This window comes from Dasypus novemcinctus, chromosome 5, assembly GCF_030445035.2.
Source record: "Dasypus novemcinctus isolate mDasNov1 chromosome 5, mDasNov1.1.hap2, whole genome shotgun sequence".
Taxonomy (NCBI): domain Eukaryota; kingdom Metazoa; phylum Chordata; class Mammalia; order Cingulata; family Dasypodidae; genus Dasypus; species Dasypus novemcinctus.
The window spans coordinates 892236-914631 of record NC_080677.1 but is presented as its reverse complement, the minus strand read 5'-3'; the positions used below and the strand labels follow the sequence as shown (position 1 = coordinate 914631).

The following is a 22396-nucleotide window of genomic DNA, read 5'->3' as shown; positions in this document are numbered from 1 at the left end:
GTAACTTCTTATATTTTTTACTGTAACATTATTTGTGATCTATGTATCTTTAAAAAAAAAGATAATTAAAAAAAGTTATCAAGCAGGTAGCCATGATAGCTGTTTGATGGCGGCTATTCTTTTGCATATCTTCAAATAAAATGTGAAATAAAAAAACACTAAAATAGGAGTGAAAATCTGATGCCTATTTCCAAATACTTGAAGTCAAATTATCAATTCACCAGAAACACCCCAACTGATTTAGGTTAAAAAAAAAAAAAATTAAAGGAGAGCCCGGCTCTGAGCGCGGCGGTTTGCTCGAGCCTCGAGCGGAAGGGAGGCGCGGGCACGCGGCGCGGGCACGCGCCATGCGCGCGGCCGTGTGCGCCCACTGGGGCGCGCGCTCCGCCTCACTTCGCCGGACTCCGGCCAGGCAAAGTAGACAGATCCGCGTTAGTCCCTCGACAACCGCTGTAGGAAAGTGGACGGTAGTAACTCAGTCATGGCTTGCGGCTTGCCCAGAAGAACGCAGGGGATCCGTCTCGCGGGGCAGCTGCTACACGGTCCAGGGCCTTGGGGCCTTGCACTTCTTACGAGGACCTGGTCCAGGAACCCAGGTAGCATCAAGTGGCCTTTCTTGGAAGAAGTATGTGGTTGTCCCATACAGCTCAAACTCCTTAAAACCAAGAAGGATAACTGGCTCCCCTCCGGGGAATGTAAGCTCTTAAGAATTGCCTTAATAAGATGTATGTGTGCCATTTTGCTTATCATCAGAGAAACGTTTAAATATGCTCAGCCACACCCATACTCCCTATCTTTGTATCCCTGTCATCTAATAAACTATTCAAATATTTTTTTTAAAAAATTAAAGTGCATTTACTCTGCTAAAAAAAAAACTCAGAGGAAGCAGATGTGGCTCAAGCAATTGGACTCCCGTCTACTGATGGGAGTCCAGGGTTCAGTACCCAGGGCCCCCTGGTGAAGGCAAGCTGGCCCACGGTGAGTGCTGCCCAGGCAGGAGTGCCGGCCAATGCAGAAAGCTGATTCAGCAAGATGACGCAACAAAAAGAGACACAGAGGCAAGAAGAGACTTAGCAAACCAGGGAGCTGAGGTGGCACAAGAGAATAATCTCTCTCCCACTCCGGAATGTCCCAGGATTGGTTCCCAGAGCTGCCTAATGACAATACAAGCAGACACAGAGGAGCACACAGGGAATGGACACAGAGAGCAGACACTGGAGGGAGCAGGGAGAAATAAATAAATCTTTAAAGAAAAACAACTCAGGGAAGCTGATGTGGTTCAGTGGTTGAGCACTGGCTTCCCACATAGCCACATAGGAGGTCCTGGGTTCAATCCCCAGACCATGGTACCTCCAAAAAAAAAAAAAATGCAACAAGGTGTGCACTTTACTGCACTATGGCATACCTCTATAAAAAAAGGGGGAATCCAGGGGAAAAAAGATTCTATAATTGAGATTACCTGGGGACAGGAGACACTGCTCCTACTACGCCATTACCAATGATTAAGAAGAAGCAAGAAAAGATAAGCAATTCTGAGGGTAGATAGCTTAGATCGAAACTGGAAATGCCAGGTGAGAACCAGAAGCAGTAATCCAAGAAACAAAAGGAAAACTACCGTTTGGCGACTGCCCCTGCCTGTCAAGTGCATCACACCTGAATGCACTCAGTCATCTGTAAGGAAAGCTCCGCAGCCCGCAGGAACCTGCAGCCACAGTCCCCTGTGTGGAGCTGGCAGGGCGGAGCTGGGGTCCCGGGCTCCCTCCTGCCTGTGTGTTCAGTGGTGGTCAGCCAGGGGCTGGCTCCAGGGCAAAGGTGTCTGGACTACCTGGGACGAGGGGAGCTCTCGCTGCACGATGTGCCCATCCTCAAGGAGGGTCGCCTGGCTGTGCATACGGTGGTGGTCTCCTAAGGGTCCCAAAACAAGAGTGGACACCGTACTTACTCTTTTTTTTTATCCCCACCCCCCGAGATAGCTCCCTCGTCTATTTGCTTATTGTTTTGGCTCATTGTTTTGGCTCACTGTTTGCTCTCATTGTCTGCTCATTATTTTTTGCTCGTTGTCTGTTCATTGTCTGTTTTTCCTTTAGGAGGCACAAGGAACCGAACCCAGGACTTCCTGTGTATGAGGCAGACGCTCAACTGCTTGAGCCACATCTGCTCCCTCTTCATTTTTTTTTTGCTCATTGTCTGCTCATTGTTTTGCTCGTTGTCTTGCTCCTTGTTTTTGCTTGTCTCCTTGTTTTTCCTCATTGTTTGCTCATTATTTTTGCCCACTGTCCACTTGTTGTTTTGTTTGTCCCCTTTAGGAGGCACCAGGAACTGAACCCAGGACTTCCCATATGGGAGGCAGGCACCCAATTGCTTGAGCCACATCTGCTCCCTGCACTGCCTCTTGAGGATGAGATTCAAAAGCGACAAAACCTTGCTTCCGCCACGTTGTGTAGTTCAAAGGAGGTTGCAGAGCCAGCCCAGATTCAAGGGGAGGGGAAGAGGATGCTACCTCCTGATGGAGGAGCAAACTCACGGGGCAGGAGCTCAGGGTTGGGAGACTCTGGAAGCATCTTCACAAGCGTGTTTCCCGGCTTTTTTGCTTGGTCTGGAGCATGGTCGCTATGCAAATCTATGAGTGAGGTCAAATATACACCACATTGCATTTGTGGTTTCTTACTCCTACCCAGTTCAAAGCAAATAAATATTCACATACATTTTCTTTTGTTTTAATTGTTTTAGTTCCGAGTTCAGGCTCGGCAAGCTTTTTCTGTAAAGGGCCAGAAAGTGATTATTGTAGACTTTGTGAGTCGTAGGTGTCTGCCACCACTCTCCCTGGAAAAGCAGCCACAGACAATATATTTTAAAAGGGTATAGCGATGTGCCAGTAATATCTTATTCACAAAACCAGGTGATGGGCTGAATTGGGACTGTGGGTCATGGGATGCCAACACCTAATATATTTGGTTTTATGTTGTGTATGTGGTAGGAAATAAATATGTTTCCTCTTTTTCAAACAATCCCCTCACAGAATATTTAATATATAATTCTTTCCTTTCTGCTTTGTTATGCTGTATTTATGATCTAGAGATTAGGATAGTTTCCCACACTATCCATTTGGATCCATTAATCCCTCTATTTATGCACCTTATGACACAGTTTAATTTTGTTTGCCCTTGTGTTATGTTTTTTGTGGATGTTTTTTTTTTTGCCCAAAAGGTCAAATATACTCTCATTATTCTTGTTCTGCAAAAGTGCCTGTGCTTGTCTTTCCTTTGCATTTTTCCAAATAAATTATGGAATCATTTTTTAAGTTTCAATAAAAACTACTTTCCCATTGGTATTCTTACCAATGCATGAAATTGTGATGAAATGTGATATTATTAAAGAGAAAATATTTCTTTACAGTAGCGGGTCTTCCCCTCCAAGATCCTGACATTTCTCTGTAGTTCTCTTCTCACCAGTCCACACATAGCTTAGCTTCTTCCTCGATATTTGTGGCAGAGAACACTTGCTTCGCCAGTAGCCATGGCTCCCTCTTCTTCCTAGACACAGAGGACGATGGCTTTCCCAGCTTCCCTTCACATAGTGTGTAACGTGGGGCACGAGACTGAGGTGCAGGCGAAGAGACATTCACTCTTCCATTCTCCGTCATCTGTTGTTTCTCAGACGGATGCAGAAGATCCCCTGGACAACTCCACGGTCCTAAAGACAGCACAGCTAAGATGGAAGGAGCCTCCTGAGTGGATTCATTGCAGACCACACTGATGATTCTACCCCTGTCCGCTTTAGAGCGGGTGCTTCTTGTCACTTCCCTTCACACGGTCTTTATGTGGTGGAGGCTGATTGTGTGTTCTCGTGTAGAACTTTTTCTTGTTCCTGTCCTGGGTACTTGTTCCAGTTTTCTTGAGAAGTGCCCATCACTCCAAACTGGCTGGAAACTATCATTGTAAAGTCTTCATTTGGCAGGTTCAATGTCTGAGCCCCTGGCAGTTCTACATCTATGGTTGATATTATTCTTGGTTATCAGTTGTTTGACCTAGTTTCCAGACATGCCTGGTCATTTCATTTGAATGTTTGTCTTTCAGTTTAAAAAAACTTTATTTTTGCATTTCTGAATAATCTATTGGCTATTTTTCAAATCTATTCTTAATTGTCTTTTTCCTTGATTGTAATGTCTATTTCTTCTTTTATACTTTTAATTATCTTAAATAATTACTATTTAAAATAAAATACTTTAGAAATAATATTACATTTAGTTAAGAATCTCTTTTTTCTAAAATTTTTAAGCACTATGTTTTGGTTTTGTCTGTTAACTCTCTCTTACAGTGGATAATCTCTGTATTGTTTCTTAATTATGATATCAATTCTGCTGTGATTTTAAGAAAAAACTCAAAATGTCAATGTTTTTAAAAATTTTTTAATTGCATCCCTATAGGGTTTCAAGTCCAGGTGAAGTCCTAAGGCAGCATGTGAGAACTCCTAGGTGTATCTTCCTTATTGACATATGCTGCCAGCTTCCATCACTACATCAGACTAAGAGAAAGATGAAGAAGAGCACACAAACTCAAATGCTTCCACCCAGAAGTGACATATGTCACTTTCATTCACATTTCATTGGCCAAACCATATGACATTTAAGGGTGTCCTGGTTTATCTTTTGTGGACCCCAGAAAATTATGTTCTTAAGCTAACCCATTCCTGTGCCCATAAAGGCAGTATAGATGGGAACTTTTGATTAGATTTAGTTAAGAGACCATTGATCAGATCACTTTGATTAGATTGCTTTAAGGCCCTTGATTGGACCACATCAGTAAGGCATGACCCAGGTTGGGTCTCCACCTTCTTGCTGGTTCTTTTATAAACTGAGAACTGGAAGCAGAAACACACAGAGAAAGAGAGATGCCACTTTGACCCTGCCATGTGAGAGAGAGGACTGCAGGTGGACAGAGAAACCCTAAGGCTGAAAAAGAGGCTGAGAGAAACCTGGGAGGCTGAGAGAGAGGCCCGAGGCTGGGCGCAGTGGAGCAGGCTCAAAGGTCTTTACTTAGTAAGTTCAGGGGCTGCAAGGAGAAGCCAGCATTTGGCTTTGCCACATGGCAGGACTCCAATCAGTAGCTGACCTGCGGTAAGGAGGCATCTCTGAGGCCTTGACTAGTACATTTTCGCAGACTCAGAACTGTCAGCTTTTACTCTAGTGTGATTCCCATCATAAAAGCCAATCCGTTCTGGTATTTGGCATCGGCATTCTTAGCAGACCGAGACAAAGGGTATGGAGAAGTGAGTTAAAACTGATCATTGAGCAGGGGGATAATCTAAATGTGGGTAAACAGCCCCAGGAACTACCACATGTGAGGTCTAATGTCTTATTGTGAATTCAGCTTTCTTATGCACTGTCTTCACTCTGCACACTCTATCTGCTTTATGTATTTCAGGTATCCTTTCTATAATAAAAGGATCTGCATTTATTTCTGCCTGGTGCCCCAAGGATTTTACAGATATGACCAGCTTTGTGCTCAGCTTTGGCTTCCTCTGCCTCATAAATTTTTGACTCCATGACCACGTGTTTTAGTTTCCTAGGCTGCTTAAGCAATTATGATGAAATAGGTTGGGTTAAACACAGTTTGAGGCTGGGAAAATGCCCAAATCAAGGTGTCGTCCAGGTGAGGTGTTCCCCCTGTAGACCGCAGTGTTCCGGGCTGGCTGCCAGCGGTTCTTGGTCTGTAGCTTGCCGCACGGCAAGGCACGCGGCAGCATTCCTGGCCTCCCCCTTCTCTTCCAGGTCCTGTTGACCTCCAGCTTCGTGCTTCCTGTGACTTTCTCTCTGTGTGTGTCTGAACTTCATTCCCCTTGTAAAGGACTCCAGTAATAGGGCTAAGACCCCTCCCGACTGGGCTGGGTGCACCTCAACTGAAGTCACCGCATCGAAAGTTCCTACCTACAATGGGCTCCCACCCAGAGGAATGGATTAAATCGAAGATCATATTTTTCTGGGGTCCATTCAGCTTCAAACCCCCACATCATGGGTTGCTCAGGTTTAAAGTTTCGATATTTCGTTGTACTTTTTCTACACAGACAAACTTCCTTGTTGCTTTCCTAGAAATTGTAGGCGTATTCCATGAAAGATGCAGTAATCTCAGATCCCTCTCCCTACCTTGCTCACCCTATAAGGAAACTCGAACTCCAGCAAATCAAACCCTTGAAGCTTATATTCTGTCTGATCCTCATAAGCTACAGTAGCATCACTTTGCATATTTAATATGCTTTAAATGAAAGCCCTTTTCAGGTCACTTGGAATTTCCTATGCATTCAAAACTTTGATCAAAATCCATTCTGTATTTTTATGTTTTGCAATGAGCTTAAGAATGAGGTATGGAAGCGCAGTTGTCTGTGTTATTTAATCTGCTGTGTTGCCAGCAACAAAAGTGCTGTGTGCTTGTTTACTTATCAGTCTTCCCTATAAGTTTATAACTGTCCCAAAGATAGGGACCATGTCAATTTTCTGACTCTATCTTCATCTTGTAGTCCAGGGCTCAATAAATATTTGGCACCTGATAAATGAATGCTGTCCTCCCTAGGCTGGTAGATAGTGTCTGAGAGTGACGTCAATTCTTTCCCTCCCTGTACATGCTCACCACTCCTTCCATTAACAGATAGAATCTATTTCCCCTCCTTTGAAACTGGGCTGTCCCTGTGCCTTGCCTTGACCTGTGGAATACAATGGAAGTGATTTTTCTGGGACTTCCAAGCCTAGGCTATAAGAGGATTGGCAACTTGAACTTTCTTCTCTTGGAGCCCAGCCATCTGCAGTAAGGAATCCCAGACAAGAGGACTAAATTATATTTTTTTCCATTTTTTTTTTTATTTTTTAAAAGATACTTCGATTATATAAATGTTACAGAGAACGTATAGGGGATTCCCATATGCCCCGCTAGGCACACCTCCTGCATTTTCCCACATTAGCAACATCTTTCCTGAGTGTGGTACATTCAGTGCAGTTGATGAACACATTTTGGGGCATTGCCACCAAGCGTGGATTATAGTTTAAATTGTAGTTTGTACTCTCTCCCATTTGACTCAGTGGGTTATGGCTGGATATATAATGGCCTGTATCTGTCATTGCAGTCATTCAGGATGATTCCCAAGTCCCGAAAATGCCCCCTATTACACCTGCTTCTCCCTTTCCCTAGCCCAGAACATCCATGGGTCCCTGTTGCCACAACAGTGGTGTTTCTTCCATTGCTAGGATCACAAGTAGTCTATGGCAGAATACTAGTAAGTTTATTTTGGTGAGAGGACTAAGTTATTGAGACCACACAGCCACAGAATGGGTGGCCACCTCGGCTTTTCCAGCCCAATGGGTCTGCAGGTGAGAACCCCAACGAGACCAGAGGAGAGTCGCCCAGCTGGGCCCCAGTCAGCCCGTAGGATTGTGAGAAGTAATACTAGTGTGTTTTAAGCCACCAGATTCGGGGAAGGATTCTTACATAACAACAGAAAATTGAGACACTTAGCTAATCACCAGGGCAGAGACAGAAACAAGGGAGGAGCCTTGGATACAGCTAAAAGTCAACTTGGAATTTTTAAGGAAAACGTCTAGAAGTGGAATGACCACCACTGTCTTTTAGGTGACATTACTTTAAAAGCAAAATATTTAACTTCAACTGTAAAAGCTCTTGTTTTATAAATTGATTCTGAACCTCAGCTGCATTGGTATTAGCCTGAGCAGTTCATCATCTCGATTTTGTCAAATGGTTTCTGAAATGATATGCTGAATTTGAGGGCAGTCTTACACTAAATACATCACATCTCAATTTCATACCATGAAATTTCTTAAGTAGAAGGAAACAACCAATAGAATTCTGGCTAAGGAAATTCATCAAGGACTTTCTTATCACATTCAAATTAATTCAGGCTTTTATTTATGGATCTCAAAATCTGACATTTTAAAATAAAACAAATGATATCCACTTCAGAGCTGATGCCAAACAAAGGCTTCAACGCTAAACATTATGAAGATTGTAACTTTTCAAGCTTTTGACATTTTATAAATTCTGACTCTTAAGTGTTAGTGAAAATAGAACAAACTCTAGATTGTTAACCTATTTTATTACAAACATAAAATAACACCTTTCATATTCTATCACAATAATTTTTATTTTATGAATGTCCACACGAAAGCAATAAAGCCATTTCCTTGCAATTCAACAGAACTGTCCAAAAGATGCGTCAGTTTGTATGAAAGAGAATGAGTGGGGGAAAGTTCACACTGAATGTAAAGTATATCTCAGCTTTATCATAGGTGACTGCTGTATTTATTTCCAGAAATTTAGAGAAACTGGGCTTTCTCTAAACCTGACATTCTTTATTTGATTTCGTAGAAACAAAGTACATTTATCACCCAAATAAGTTATGTTGATGGTCGCTTAAGCATGAAATAAGAGAAAGGAGAGAATAGGGCTGCTGCTTTCTGCTGAGCACCATGCTAATTTCACCTTCCGCCTGTGCTCCTGGCATAAAACTGTCCTTTGGTCTTAAAATAGCTCTTGCAACAGTTCTTCTGATATTATTCTTTCATTAAATCATCACCTAAGTAGTAATTGTATCCTATTGATGAAAGAAATCTATTGATGTTCTATTTCCTTTTTATCAAGTAAAGGTCACATTAAGTAAAGCTGGCTATTAAGTAAACAGCAAATAAATTGAATGCTATAATAAATGTCTTCATCTGCATACATTACAGAGTAGAAGAAATGAAACTAAATATGAGTTTAAATGAAGTTCAGGTAAATGTAAAAATATTGTAGTACTTGAGAAAACATTGCGTAAGTGAAGTTCAGATGACTCAAGTAATGGGTTTCAAAATGGAAAACCTCATTATCATAGAAAAAAATTTATTAGTCCAGTAGAACAATGATGCTTTTTTTCTGGTTTGAGTAGTAGATATGCAAGGTATATCTATTTTTTTTTAAGATTATTTATTTATTTATTTCTCTCCTCTACCCCGCCCCCTTGTCTGCTCTCTGTGTCCATTTGCTGTGTGTTCTTCTGTGTCCGCTTGTATTCTCGTCAGGCAGCACTGAGGATCTGTGTCTCTTTTTGTTGCGTCATCTTTCTGCGTCAGCTCTCCGTGTGCATGGCACCATTCCTGCGTGGGCTGTGGTTTTGCATGGGGCAGCTCTCCTTGTGCAGGGGCCTCTCCTTGTGCAGGCGGTACCCTTAGGCGCTGGGGCATCCCTACATGGGCCGGCACTCCTTGTGTGCAGCAGCACTGTGCGTGGACCAGCTCACCACACGAGCCAGGAGGCCCTGGGTATCAAACCCTTGGACCTCCTATATGATAGGCAGATGCTCTATCTGTTGAGCCACATCCACTTCCCATGCAAGGTATATCTATATGAGATTAAACAATGAGGAAAATAATGCAGAATTATACAGCTGTTCTTTCCTTATCCTTACAGTGTCTTGGGAATTTTATCTGGACCTAGTTATTAAGCAATAATCTGGCAGCTATGTAAACACACACACACAAAGTAATTCTTGAAGCTCAAACTGAATTAAACAAAATAATTGTATTTTGTACCAAACCATTTAAAAGGCAATATATCTTTCTCTAAAGCAAAACTATATTCAGCAAATAGAAGCAAGCCTAAATTTTGAACTAGAATAAGTTTCAAGCATCAAGAGTCTTTTAAAACATCTAAAGATATTCACTCCAATTCCCTGATACAGCCAGAGTAACATGAAGATAATTATAATTTTCAGTCCCATCTGCAAGTTTCTCATCATATACACAAATCTTAACGCCACAGAAGGTATATTTTACCTGCTGGAGTGCCATTGGAGGGCTGCGTCTCGGCTGGGGTGAGATGTGGCAGGGGGTGAAGAGCCTGTGCTGACATCCGACATGCTCGTGGTGGGCAGATTCGTCAGGAGAGGGACCTGGGCTTCTCCTTTACCAGCCTGAGCCGGTCTACAGCACAGATTACGGGAGAAGAGGGACTTCCATAGGAAGACAGTGTTAAATTTGCATTGCTAAGGCTGGAAAACTGCCTTTATAGGATACCAGGGAGCCAGAGTTCAGTAGGAACATCCGAGTGCTAAAATCACTTTTTCCTCAAATGACAATGTAGTTGAAGGACACTGAATTTGACTCAAGAACGATGAATGTCTAGAAGTTTGTAAATATTTTCTAGTAAGTCCACAGAGTAATGATTTCTGATATAGTTATATGTGCCCCAGTTATAAAAAGGTCTGTGACATCATATATAATTGAGCTTCTTGCATCTACCAAGACCTTTACTTTTCATGGAACTTTCCCAAGGAACTTTCGGGGCCCTCAAGTAGCTGCACTGAGACAGCTCTGAGGGGTAGCCTGGCTCTCAAGACCAAGTATTATATAGATTAAGAAGCTACTCTGGGGAAACGGACTTTGGCCCAGTGGTTAGGGCGTCCGTCTACCACATGGGGGGTCCACGGTTCAAACCCCGGGCCTCTTTGACCCGTATGGAGCTGGCCCACGCGCAGTGCTGATGCGCGCAAGGAGTGCCACCCCACGGCAGGGGTGTCCCCCGCGTAGGGGAGCCCCACGCGAAAGGAGTGCGCCCGTGAGGAGAGCCGCCCAGCGCGAAAGAAAGAGCAGCCTGCCCAGGAATGGCGCCGCCCACACTTCCTGTGCCGCTGACGACAACAGAAGCGGACAAAGAAACAAGACGCAGCAAAGGGACACAGAAAACAGACAACCAGGAGAGGGGAGGGGAATTAAATAAATAAATAAATAAATAAATAAATAAATAAAAAAGAACCTATTCTGGTGTGTGGTAGGGAGGGAGTTTCTCTCAACCAATCCTTAGGGCTTGCTTTAAGGTTTTTGACATACCAGATATTAAAAAGGATGTCTAAGCTTGGTACTCTGAGTTTTAAAGTGCTTAAAATTAGTTCAAAACTTTAACAGAAAAACACAAAAACTGATGACCAACACATGACTGCAGCTGTGGGGAGGTGGGAGCCATCCCCTAATGACAGGAGGGTCAAAGCGGGAGTTTTAGGGAAGGTCATCTAGAAGAGGCAACGAGGAGCTAGAAAGACGCCCACCCCACCTCCAGCCTTCTGAGCTCCATGGGGACAGGGCTTATTTACCTTCATCTAAATACTTATGTTGCAGTTCTGATAGCAAACAGCTGCTCGGTAGTTTCCAATAAATACGAGGTGGAAACTGGGGCCGAGGCTCTCAGTTCCAGAAGCTGGGAGTCCCCTGGTACCAGCTTTATCTCCTCAGAAAAATAAATAAATCAATAAATACTATGTCCTACAGTCTAAAATATAAACAATAATGTAAACCAAAATGGAACCATGTTTGACAGCAATGTTTCAAAATTTGTACCTCACCTGCAGCAAATATAACATGAACAGCAAATATAACATGAAAGAGATCATAGTTGGGGAAAGGGCAAAAGGGTTTGATGTTGGATATCTGGGAGTCCCCTATATTGTGTATGTGAATTACTGTGATCTAAAACTTTTTTGAAGACAAAATTAAAAAATAGAAAAAAAAAACAAAAAGACAGGATGTAGACACTGAGGGAGAAATGAAAGTACCTTGCCACGGTACATACAGGGCAACACCTATTACAGTGATGAAAGGCAAAACGTTAGAAACAAAGCTTTATAATATTTTTCATTTTATTAATACAATTTATTTTTACTCTGTTAGTATTTCTAAATTACTATGTATTCTATTTCTAAACTTTAAACCCATCCCTGTATTTCAATTTCCTATTAATTGAATTTGGCAATATATTAGGGTTCACTGCTGAAGAAGTTTTGGATCACAGAGAGTTCAACTATGGCAGGGGAGGAACTCTGGTGTGGGGTGTTATTGCTGGGGGCACATGGGTGGGGGGAAATTCTCCAGGGCATGTATACAGGGTACATAAATATGTTAGGAAGTATGTTGGGTATTTTTATAGTAGTTACAGTTACAAATGTCAACGGAGGGAGTGCTGAGGCCCTACCCAGGGAAGCTCAGTCACATTCCCCAATGGAACAACAATAATCCCCAAGTGCAACGGCAAAGATCAACAAGGAAGGATGGTCCAATAATGAGCCCTTGATACTATTGACTGTGCTTAGGAGCCTGTGTGCCTGAAATATGAACTAGGTCTAGAGCTGCAGGGTGCCTAAGAGTTACCTCCTGAGAGCCTCCATGTTGCTCAAATGTAGCCACTCTCTAAGCCAACCTCAGCATGTAAATGCATTACCTTCCCCCCAGCATGGGACATGACTCCTGGGGATGAGCCTCCCTAGCGCCAAGGGATTACTACCAATCACTAACTGGAGAAGCAACTAGAAAGAGACCTTGAATAAAAGGGTCAACACTGACCAGCAGAATATCTCAGCCTACATCTTGGATCAAGTGTTAAAAACTGCTCTTTGACCTTGAATAAAAGGGAGAAATGGCAAAGACAAACGAGTTGATATGGCTAAGAGTCTTCCAGAAAGAGTCAGGAGGTCATCAGAGGGGTCACGCTTATGCACACCTCAGCAAGACCCCAGAAAAAGCCAAAATAGATAGAACCCTAGGTTCTCCTGAAGGCTACAGAGATCCACAGTGCATATAATCATGCCAGATGGATTTGGAGCTCTGTGCCATGTCAGAGGGCCCTACTTTGGAATTTGTGCTCCTGAGTGTGATGAAGCTGGACTCAAATGTGACTTTTCTACACATGCCTCTTCTGTCACTTTTACTGGACTTGTGGTTGGCACTAGGGATGGACCATACTCGGGAGATTTGAATCTCTGGGCTGCCCATATGCCAGCTGGGCCCAGAGCCTCAGCAGAGTGGTGACTCCTACTCTCTGGTTCGTTGGTCTAACCCAGGTCAGCTAACAGGGAGGTGAAGATGGTCAACCACCACACCAGGGAATCAAGAGTGCCTACAACTGTAACCAGAGGAATTGCATCTATCATCCTTGTGGAATCTAAGCCCCCTCTTGATCTAGAGCTGGAGTGGACATCGCCATCCCAGGGTCCACAGAATGGAGGAATAAAAATATGGACTAGACTGGACTTACTGACATTCTACTATAAAACTATTGTGAAAAGTAATAGAAGAAATTTTAGCATTGAGGTGGAGAAAGTGGCCACAGTAGTTGCTGAGGGCAGGGAAAGGGTAGAAGAGATGTGATGTGGGGGCATTTTTGGGATTTTGAGTTGTCCTAAATGATATTGCTGGGTCAGATGCTGGACTTAATATATCCTGCCATAACCCACTGAATGTACTGGGGGAGAGTGCAAACTACAGGGTAAACTATTATCTGTGTAGTGCAGCAGTACCCCAAAATGTGTTCACTGAGTGCGATGAGGGTGCTGCAATGATGAGGGAGGTTGTTGGAGTGGGAGGAGTGGGGTGAGGGGTGGGGGGTATACAGGAACCTTATAATTTTTTAGTGTAACCTTTTTTTCGTGATGTATATATCTTAAAAAAAATACAATTTACAAAAATGATGTGGTGGGGAGTGGGGAGTGGATTATATGGGAACTTATGTTTTTTGTTTTTTATGTTTTTTAATTAACATTCCTTGTGAGCCATTAATTTTTAAAAATTAAAAACAATACTATGATCAATATCCTCCAATAAAACAGCATTCGGTTAATAGCATCAGCATCATGGAAGAATAGAGATCATCTAACCATCCATGGACATAATCCACTTGTCCATTCATGAATTGTCTTCTTTGGGGCTCTTTAATTACAAAGAAGAAAGACCCACCCATGCTAGCTCAAGTGAAGAGGTTTACTTTATGGAAAGATGAAGAAATCTCAGGGAAACTCTAGAAAAGGAACAAAACAGAGGTAGGCACAAAGAATGGGAGCAGAAACCAAACCACTCTTTATCCCGTGTGTCCTTTTCTCTGCATCTCCCCACACAAGCCACCGGGGATTCAGCGGGGACTCAGGAGAACCAGTGAGGGGCTTGTCTCCTCCAGCGTGATCCATCAGGGAGGTCATGCAAGCAATTAAACTCATGTTTATAACAAAGTGTTGGGCGGTATGATAAAAGAAATAGTTATATAGGCTACTATCCAGTAAGGGACACCATTTTGTCCACAGGTCAGGAAGGTTCTTCTGGGAGAAGTAATTCTTAAACTGAGACCAGAAAAACAGCCAGGAGGAAGGAAGAGAGGAGAGGAAAAAGGCTCCAACCAACCAAGAAGAGAGAGTGATGCCAAGACTGACGAATGGCAGGCAAGCGGCACTGACACCCGTGGGTCAGTGACTGCCCAGGTCTTCACAAAGTGTTCAGGAGGCTCTGCCTAGCTTATTTGGCTGGAATTAGACTGTATACTAGGTCCATCTTCTGCTAGTCCTCCCCCCTCCTGATTCTTAGTGCCTTAGTCGCACACTTTACTATTGTCTTCAAGTTCCAGATTGTCTTCAGTCTTGTATTACTTAGCTGCATTTGGCTTCCAGACCATTAGAACCTAATGGAATATCGCTCACTATGAACAGTGAACTTGGGAGTGAAATAATTTTCGTATGGGAAAAGGAAGTTTTGAAGTAACTTTCAAGTGAGTAAAAAGCACAAAGATGACTATTTCTAGGTAGTACATTGCTATAATACTTTCCCTTGAAGCAATGTGTCAAATCAAGGAAATTTTAAGGAAAAAAAACATTTATAAATTCTTCGAGGAAATGCCCACTCTATCTCCCGTCTCAGCCTTCTGAAATCAAACACATATTAAAAGATTCATCTTCAATACAACCTTCCCGGTGAAACCTTTCTCAGCCCACCGGCTATAAACCAGTGCCCGTAAGGTTTGGTTATAATACTCCTCTAATGAACGCCTCCACTGCAGAGCTAAGGGGCTCTTGATAAGACTACCCCTTCTCCTCAGCACCTGGAGCCTATTAGAAATTCAAAAGCTCAGGCCCCACTGCAGACTCCCTTCATCAGCATCTGCAGTTTAGCAAGAGGCACAGGTGATTCATTTGCACATTGAAGTCTGAGAAGCCCGGCTTTGCAGCACGGGCCCCTCCCCGTTTTCATTGCCCTGCTCCCAGTCTCTAGAAAACAAAGGCACCAAGCATGCCCTGTTTCTCCACTTACCCAGTTACCCCAGGAGCTGCTCTTTCAACCCCACGAGGCTCTGTAGTTCCCTTTTCCTCTTCACTATCCTGAAACTCTCCCCCTCTGCCCTCTGGAGTCCACGGTCAATCATCAGCAATGCCAACATTTTCACCCTCTCAGAACATTTCCTTCAGCTTAGGCTGTTACAAACCATTTAGCCCGCAGCCCTGTCAATAGAGGCGTCTCTCTCTCCCAATCCCCTCAGCGCTGGGCCTGATATGGGGTAGGTAACCTCTGCCCCGTGGTGCAGCTGCTGGATCACCTTCTTCCACAACTCTGCCCCCTTGGCCTTGAACCCTTGTCACCAACCTGTGTGACCAACGACTCTTCCTTATGGCCGTCATCTGCAAACCCTTGAATCACTCCCCCTTCCCACCTCATTCCTAGAAGAGTTTAGTTCTTGGCTTGCCGTCACTCTCCACAACCCCACTTCTGTTATACCTCTTGGTGATTTTAACATACACAAAGACAACCCTTTAACAATTTGGCTGCCTGGTTTCTTAATTCCCTCACCTCCAAGGAACTCATTTTTCACCCTACCTTAGCTACCAATTCCTGTGGTCCTTCCAATGGCATAAACTGGTAATTACCAATAACTGCAACTCTTCCACAATTTAAATTTCAAGCATTCCACTCTGAACCATGAACTCCTATCTTTTTTTTTTAATCATTTTTTTTATTGAAGTATATCATTAATGTACACAGAAGTTTTAATTAACTTGACTATAAAACTGTGGAGATGGATAGAGTTGATAGTACACATTATAGTGAGTAACAACTGGTTTATAAATGGGATTGTGACTGAAAAAGGTAGTCTGGGGAAGTAAATGTCAATAGAAAGAAGCTAAAGAATAATCTAGGGACTGAATAACACAGGGAACCCAGAGGCGGTTGAGAATTGTGGTTAAGGGTACAAATGCAAGAGTCCTTCTGTGAGCTAGAACTCCTATCTTTTTAGTTCATTTTCTCTAATACCTCAACTCCAACAAAACTTCAACCTACTGGGACCCACAATTCATTGTTGCTTACCCAATTCTATTTCTCTTTAGTTCTTGCCCAGCGTAAATTCCATAGTATATCACTATATCACTCTGGTAAACATCTTCAACGCATGTACATCTAAAATGCTCCATTTCTTCACTTGGAAAACTCTCACTTCTGTACCTATAGCTTCTTTCCGTTTATTACTAAGGATGAGCCATTCCCTCACATTTAGCAGCAGATCCCATCTCTCCTTACTCCTTTCTCCGTATCATCCCTTAAGCCATAAAAACACATCCTGTGTCTCATTTTAAAAATAAACCCCTTCTTGACCCCAATACCCCTTCATCTCAGCAAGTCTATACTTTTTTCTCTTATTCCTAGCTCTTGTTGTCTTTGGAACCTACTCCAGGCAGGCCTTTTCACCAACCATTTTATTAAAACTGCTCTTATCAAGGTCACAAACAATCCCTACATGTTTTAGTTTGCTAAACACTGCCAAGGCAATTTACCAGAAATGGGTTACTTTCTACAATGGTGATTTCTTAGTTTAAAAGTTTACAGATTTGAGGCTAAGAAAAATGTCCAAATCGAGGCTTCATCAGGAGATGCTTTCTCCCTGAGCTGCAGCTGTGGGCGATCAGGCCCATGACAGGGCACATCTGGCCATTTCTGCCTTCTCCTCCAGGCTCCCTTGCTTTCAGCTTCTGGCTGCTCCATCCGTGACTTTCTCATAGAGCAGCTGGAAGTGCAAGTTTAACCCATAGAAGCTGTGGGTTAAGCTTACACTTCTGTTGACTTCAGCTTGGGCTTCCAGGGCTCCCTCTCTCAGCTTCTAGGAGATTTTCTGTTTCTGCAGCCCTGCCAATTCCAGTTTATCAAGGATTGTAGTAAGAGGATTTACAACTCACCCTGGGCTATGCCCTACTGGGTAATCTAATCAGAGGTTCACAATAGGTTCACACTCACAGGAATGGACCACTTTAAGAACATAATGTTCTGGGGTCTCTAAAAGACCACAATACAATACTATTACATTACACACTACCACTATACATTGCTAGTATAAATTTGATTTTCCAAATCTCAAACTGCATGTTACATAAACTATCAGCAGCAGTTGTCCTGGCTGATCACTTAGTCCTTGAAAGGATGTGTTCTACTTTCTTACTATCTCACTAAATGTTCCTTCTTCTCCTTTGATGGTTCCTCATTTTCTTTCCAACTTCTTAACATTTTAGTGCTTCAAGACTCTGTTACAGGATGTCTTTTCTTTTTTAGCTACACTTTGATGCTCTCATCCCAAGTCTTAAAAAAGTCTATAGTCAATGATTCCCAAATTCTATCTCCAGCTTGAACATCTCCTGCACCTCCAGACTAGTGTATCAAACTGCCTACTCAGTGTCTTCCCTTAACTATTTAACAGACCTCTCGAACTAACATGCCAAAAGCCAAACTCCTGATTGTCCTCAAAAAACCACTCCTCTCCTAATCTCCCCACTTTTAGTAACTGCAACCTCACCAGACCTATATTTGTCTGATTCCTCACAACTTGTATGAAATTGTGCACACAGGAGAATTATTTTGATTTTCAAGTCCTTTGGGATATAGATACAAATAAAGCAGTTTTGTTTTGTTTCTTAATAGTTGACAGGGGATGACCTATTGTCAGTGGGAATTAAATCTTCACACTGACAGGAAAGGATTTGGATAAATAAGGCATTGGTAGTTGCCTTAAAAAAGAATGAGGGTTTCAAAGATTTTTATTTTACCGACCTCTGCCCACCTATGCATGGTTCCCTATGCTGAGTATGTAACAAGCTCAGTGTGATAACCGTGCGATTGTAATTACTTCAGCAGCATCCCTGTCTGGATGTGGCTGCCCACGGTACTGAGTAGTTAGGTGAGTCTTACCATTCCATCACATATTTCATCTACTTCAAACGCCATAATGAAATGTCCACCAATGTTGTAAAATGAGTACACAAGCATATGAGAAATTCCTCTGACAGGACTGTGGACCTGCTGTAAGGACAGAGATGATGCTGTGTGAAGGTAATCAGAACTCAGTAAGAAGCAAGCCACAGCAAGGCCAGCTAAACCCAGCATCAGTGAACACTGCCTCCCAGGAGGTAGAAGGGTCAGGAAAAAGGAAGACTGAACGTCCAGTAAGAGAGCCCATGTTCCAGACACTGCTGGTTCATTCACATATGCCTTCCCAACTAATTAACCTCAACACTGAAATCTGGGGATTAACATCCCCATTTTGTGGACCTCTGAGACTCAGAGGTCTTGATACTTATCCTAAGGCCTCATGTCATATAACAAGAGAGTCCCTCTTTGTGCAACTACTGCTCTTCCCTGAGAGGAAAATCAACTTGGTTTGCTACTGACAGTTTATTATGACAGGGATCCTGATTTATTGTACATAGAAGAAATAACACACTTTTCCACTTCTGTAGTTTTACCTTTCAAAGCCCTTTCACATCTATAAGCATTATATTCCTCTTATGAGGAGGGACAGGACCTTTTATTCTCATTGCATTTACTGAGAACAATGTCAGAATAGAAGCAACTGGGCCAGTTTTTCTGGTCCTCTAATTTACATTTCTTTTTTCAGAAGGCCTCAAAGGCATCCTAGAAAAGTACTGATTGCCACCCTGGCCAGACTCAAATATCGTGTCCAGGAGTAAGCCCTTCCTTTCAAGATAGGTGGCGCCTACACATGGAAGGCACTTAGAACTGCAGGAGGCCACCATGGCTATGAGTGATGTCATCTGAAAATGCCCAAAAGAGTATTAGAAACACAAGAGGGAGAGAAAGAAGTGGTTTTTCTCTCTAGCCGATGGGAGAGGGGAGGCATAGCAAGGACTGCTACTGCCCAAGTCAAAGGGCCGAGCATACGTGGACCAAGACCTGATGCCGGGAGCATGGGAGGCTGAAAGCAGTGCCAGGGCAAGGCCAGGCAGGTCTAGCTAGACCTTAGAATTTAGCCACTTTTAGCATTTCAGAAGCAAAGTTTCTCTTCCTACCGTTACAATGGCTTTCCTCCCTATATTGTATCTTATGTTCCTTTATACAATTTTAGGAGTGAAAGGAAATGATTCTGCCCGGTTCCTGATTCACACTCAAAGGGGTGGTGAAGAAAAAAAGCCTCTTACTCTTAGCACTGAAGAGGGACACGTGTACAGAATCACCAACATGTTTCCTTCAGGACTCTGTGTGTGAGTTAAAGTTTTCTGACAGTTGATTACTGTGGTCAGAAAAGCTGATAATTTGCTTTGGGGTGTATTAGGCCAGTGGTTTAAATTACCACGTGCTCAGGTATGTTTTATTTTAAAATAAGGAATGACACAATCAGCAATATATTAACACTTTAGTTTCATACCTTCAACAAGTATTTTTTCAAGTGGGTCACTGTTCTAGGCACTTTGGAAATGGCACTAAATCAGACAAAATGTCTTTCACCGAATCTATATTCTAATGGGGTGGACAGTAAAGAACTAATATTCAGGTGAGATGGTGTTGTGGAGGTGGAGGGGGTGAAAAATAGCCAAAGGGTATATATTTTGAAGGATACAGTATCTACATTACTTACCAAACAAGGATCAGTTTAGAAGGAATAGTGGGAAAACTTAAAAGCTTATATAATGATTCTTAACCCTATAAGGTATATGCTCTAACCTCTGCCAGTCCATCATCATCTCTAATAAATACTATTCATTAAGAAAGTCAACAAGTGTTTCTTGAGTGCCTATTAAAATAATAATCAATTAGGTAAGGATTTTTTGCAGGGCGGGGGTTGGAAGGGTGGGAGGTAGGGAGGAAAATACAAATACATTGTTATTAAAATGTAATTAGTGAACTGATCTTCTATTTTAATGAGTTGTACTAAATCATCGAATCAAAACATTCCAGAAGCCTTTCCTAGACATCTTCTAAAGAGCTTGCAAAACAGTGCTAAAAGGTTTGATATAAAAAGGTCTCTTAGGCACTCAAAAACCCTGATGGAGCCACACATATTCACTTACACAATAGGATAACTCAGAGGTAATCGGTGGAATAAGCCCTGGAAAATCTGAGACAACCGCATTCAAATCCACACAGAAAAGTCTTTTTTTTAAAGCATAAATTCAGCACTGATGTATAATTTAGACATAGAACTCAGTTCATTTTAAGCAGGAGCTTTCTGGTATAAGGTGCCAGCTCTGAAGATGAAGCATTATGGAGCCTCCTGCACTCAGGTTAAATCAAGTACCCTTCCTTCCAAGCAGAACCTTTCTAACCAACAAATGGGAGGCAGGTGTCCAAGGACAGATTCTCTAACAAGGCAATGCCTTCCAACAGCAGCAAAGCAACTTGGGTAAGAATCGTGCCTTTTCTCTCCACCCGTCAAGCCTCCATTCAGTGCCCATACTATTATCGAACCCTCCTTGATGAGTCTGGATTTCACTGGACAGAAAGGCCTTCTCAGGCCCACTGCAGGCCACTGAACAGTATCTTTGGGAACAGGGCCCAAGAATGTTTCATGAAACTCCCCCGGGTGATTCTTATTCTTATCAAGTTTAGGTACTGCTTTATAACACACAGTACTAGTTTAGACACAGGAGTAGTTAATAAGAAAAATACATTAATTTATTCTTTCCTATTTAAGCCCAATTTTTGCTTTTGAAGGTTATTCTACCACGAGAGTTCTGGGCCAGCCCTCATTTTATTTACACATATAAATACAAAATATTTATGTAATACCTTACCTATCCAAGTGTCAAGAACTATTATTCAGCAAAAATACCACTGACCAGCCGAAATGCATAATCATCTTGTATCAATAATTGATGTGCAGAATTATCACTTTTCCACACCAGAAAATACACATTTGCCTACAGCAAATGTAGCATTTCATACATGTGCACATATACATACAAATATACATACATATACTCTTTAAATAGCTACAAAATGTGGCTATATATGGGCTCAAGATTAGATATGGCCAAGGCTTCATTTTATTTCCTTGAAGACACTCATTCACTCAAGATTTAAACACTATCAGCATCTCAGAATGGCAGGAAATGTTACTGTGAAAACATACTTTGTTCCCTTAACCATTAGGATCCCCAAACTGCAGAATATTGTCCAATTCCAATTACACACTTGCCCACCTTATTCCCTAAGAATCAGAGGATTCTTAGTGGGTGTTGCTAAGTTTAATATTAGATTTCGGAAATGAAGTTCAATATTAAACACCGAATGAATAAATGAAGATCATGCAATAGCTTTTTTAAAAAGGGAATAAATGGCCCCACTTTAAATTGCCCTGTTTTTATAGGACAAAGAAGATAGGCCCCTTTTCTATTTCAGATTCAACGTCACAAAGCTACAAAATTCAGAACTCCAGTGTTGACAAAGAGTGACTAATTACTTGCCTAAAGCAGGACATCTCATTTTGAAGTGCTAACCATGGTTCTCAAGAATTGATTCCAAGTTGTGCCTAAACTTCCTAAGAACTGTTTTTGATTATGTTTAAGTTGTGCTTATGAACAAAACTCCTTCCCTACCCCCAACTCTTACAGGTGTTCACTGTCTTTATCTTCTTTACTTGCCCTGTTTCTTCTTCCATCACAGGAAAAAATGTATTTGCAGAGTAAAACTTGAAGTGCAATAGTTCACCATGCCCTTTAATTTCTCCTATAAACCAAAATACTCAGAAAGTCACTATTTTTATTATAAAGTTCAATAAGTATATGTGATAGAAAAAAGAGAAGTCTGTTTATTTGAAATTAATTTAGAAATAAGAAACATCTTGGAAGAAAAAAATGAAACAAAAACACAAACCAAATAGGCAAATTTTTACTCCATGAGCTTCTCAAACCCTTGCTTGTCTACCAATCCCCAAGATGAAAAACAGATTCTTCCAAAAAAGGTGTTCAGCCACCACTGTAAAAGAAAAGAAAAATGAACAATTTTGAATGTATGAAAGATTTTAATAAGGTATTTGAAATACAATATGCCAGAATTTTAGGACACCAAAAGTTATTTGAGAACCACACCTTGACTTAGAGATGAGGAGGCTACTGGAAAAGGTGTATTTTAAAACTCAGAATGCTCACTTTGGAAATGTGTTTAATAGTCTAGCATGACATCTTTCTGAACAACACACAAAAATACTAATTACCTAATAGGCTACTTGGCTGAGAAGTTTTTCAAGTTGATATACAGTTAACCAGTTGGGTGAAAATAAAGAATGCAGACTAGTGAAACGTTTCTCAACTACTGCATCTTACCATGATCACTCAA

The 22396-nt window shown here is 42.0% G+C and overlaps 1 non-coding gene across 1 annotated transcript; it reads right to left on the bottom strand.

Annotated features, from left to right (window-relative positions):
• Nucleotides 1-7875: 7875 nt before the first annotated feature.
• LOC111764501 (SEC61 translocon subunit gamma) lies at nt 7876-22031 on the bottom strand. The gene is made up of 2 exons (XR_009185725.2): nt 9815-22031; nt 7876-9381 (listed from the first exon to the last, which is right to left on the bottom strand). It is a non-coding gene; the product is annotated as an SEC61 translocon subunit gamma (transcript).
• Nucleotides 22032-22396: the final 365 nt, after the last annotated feature.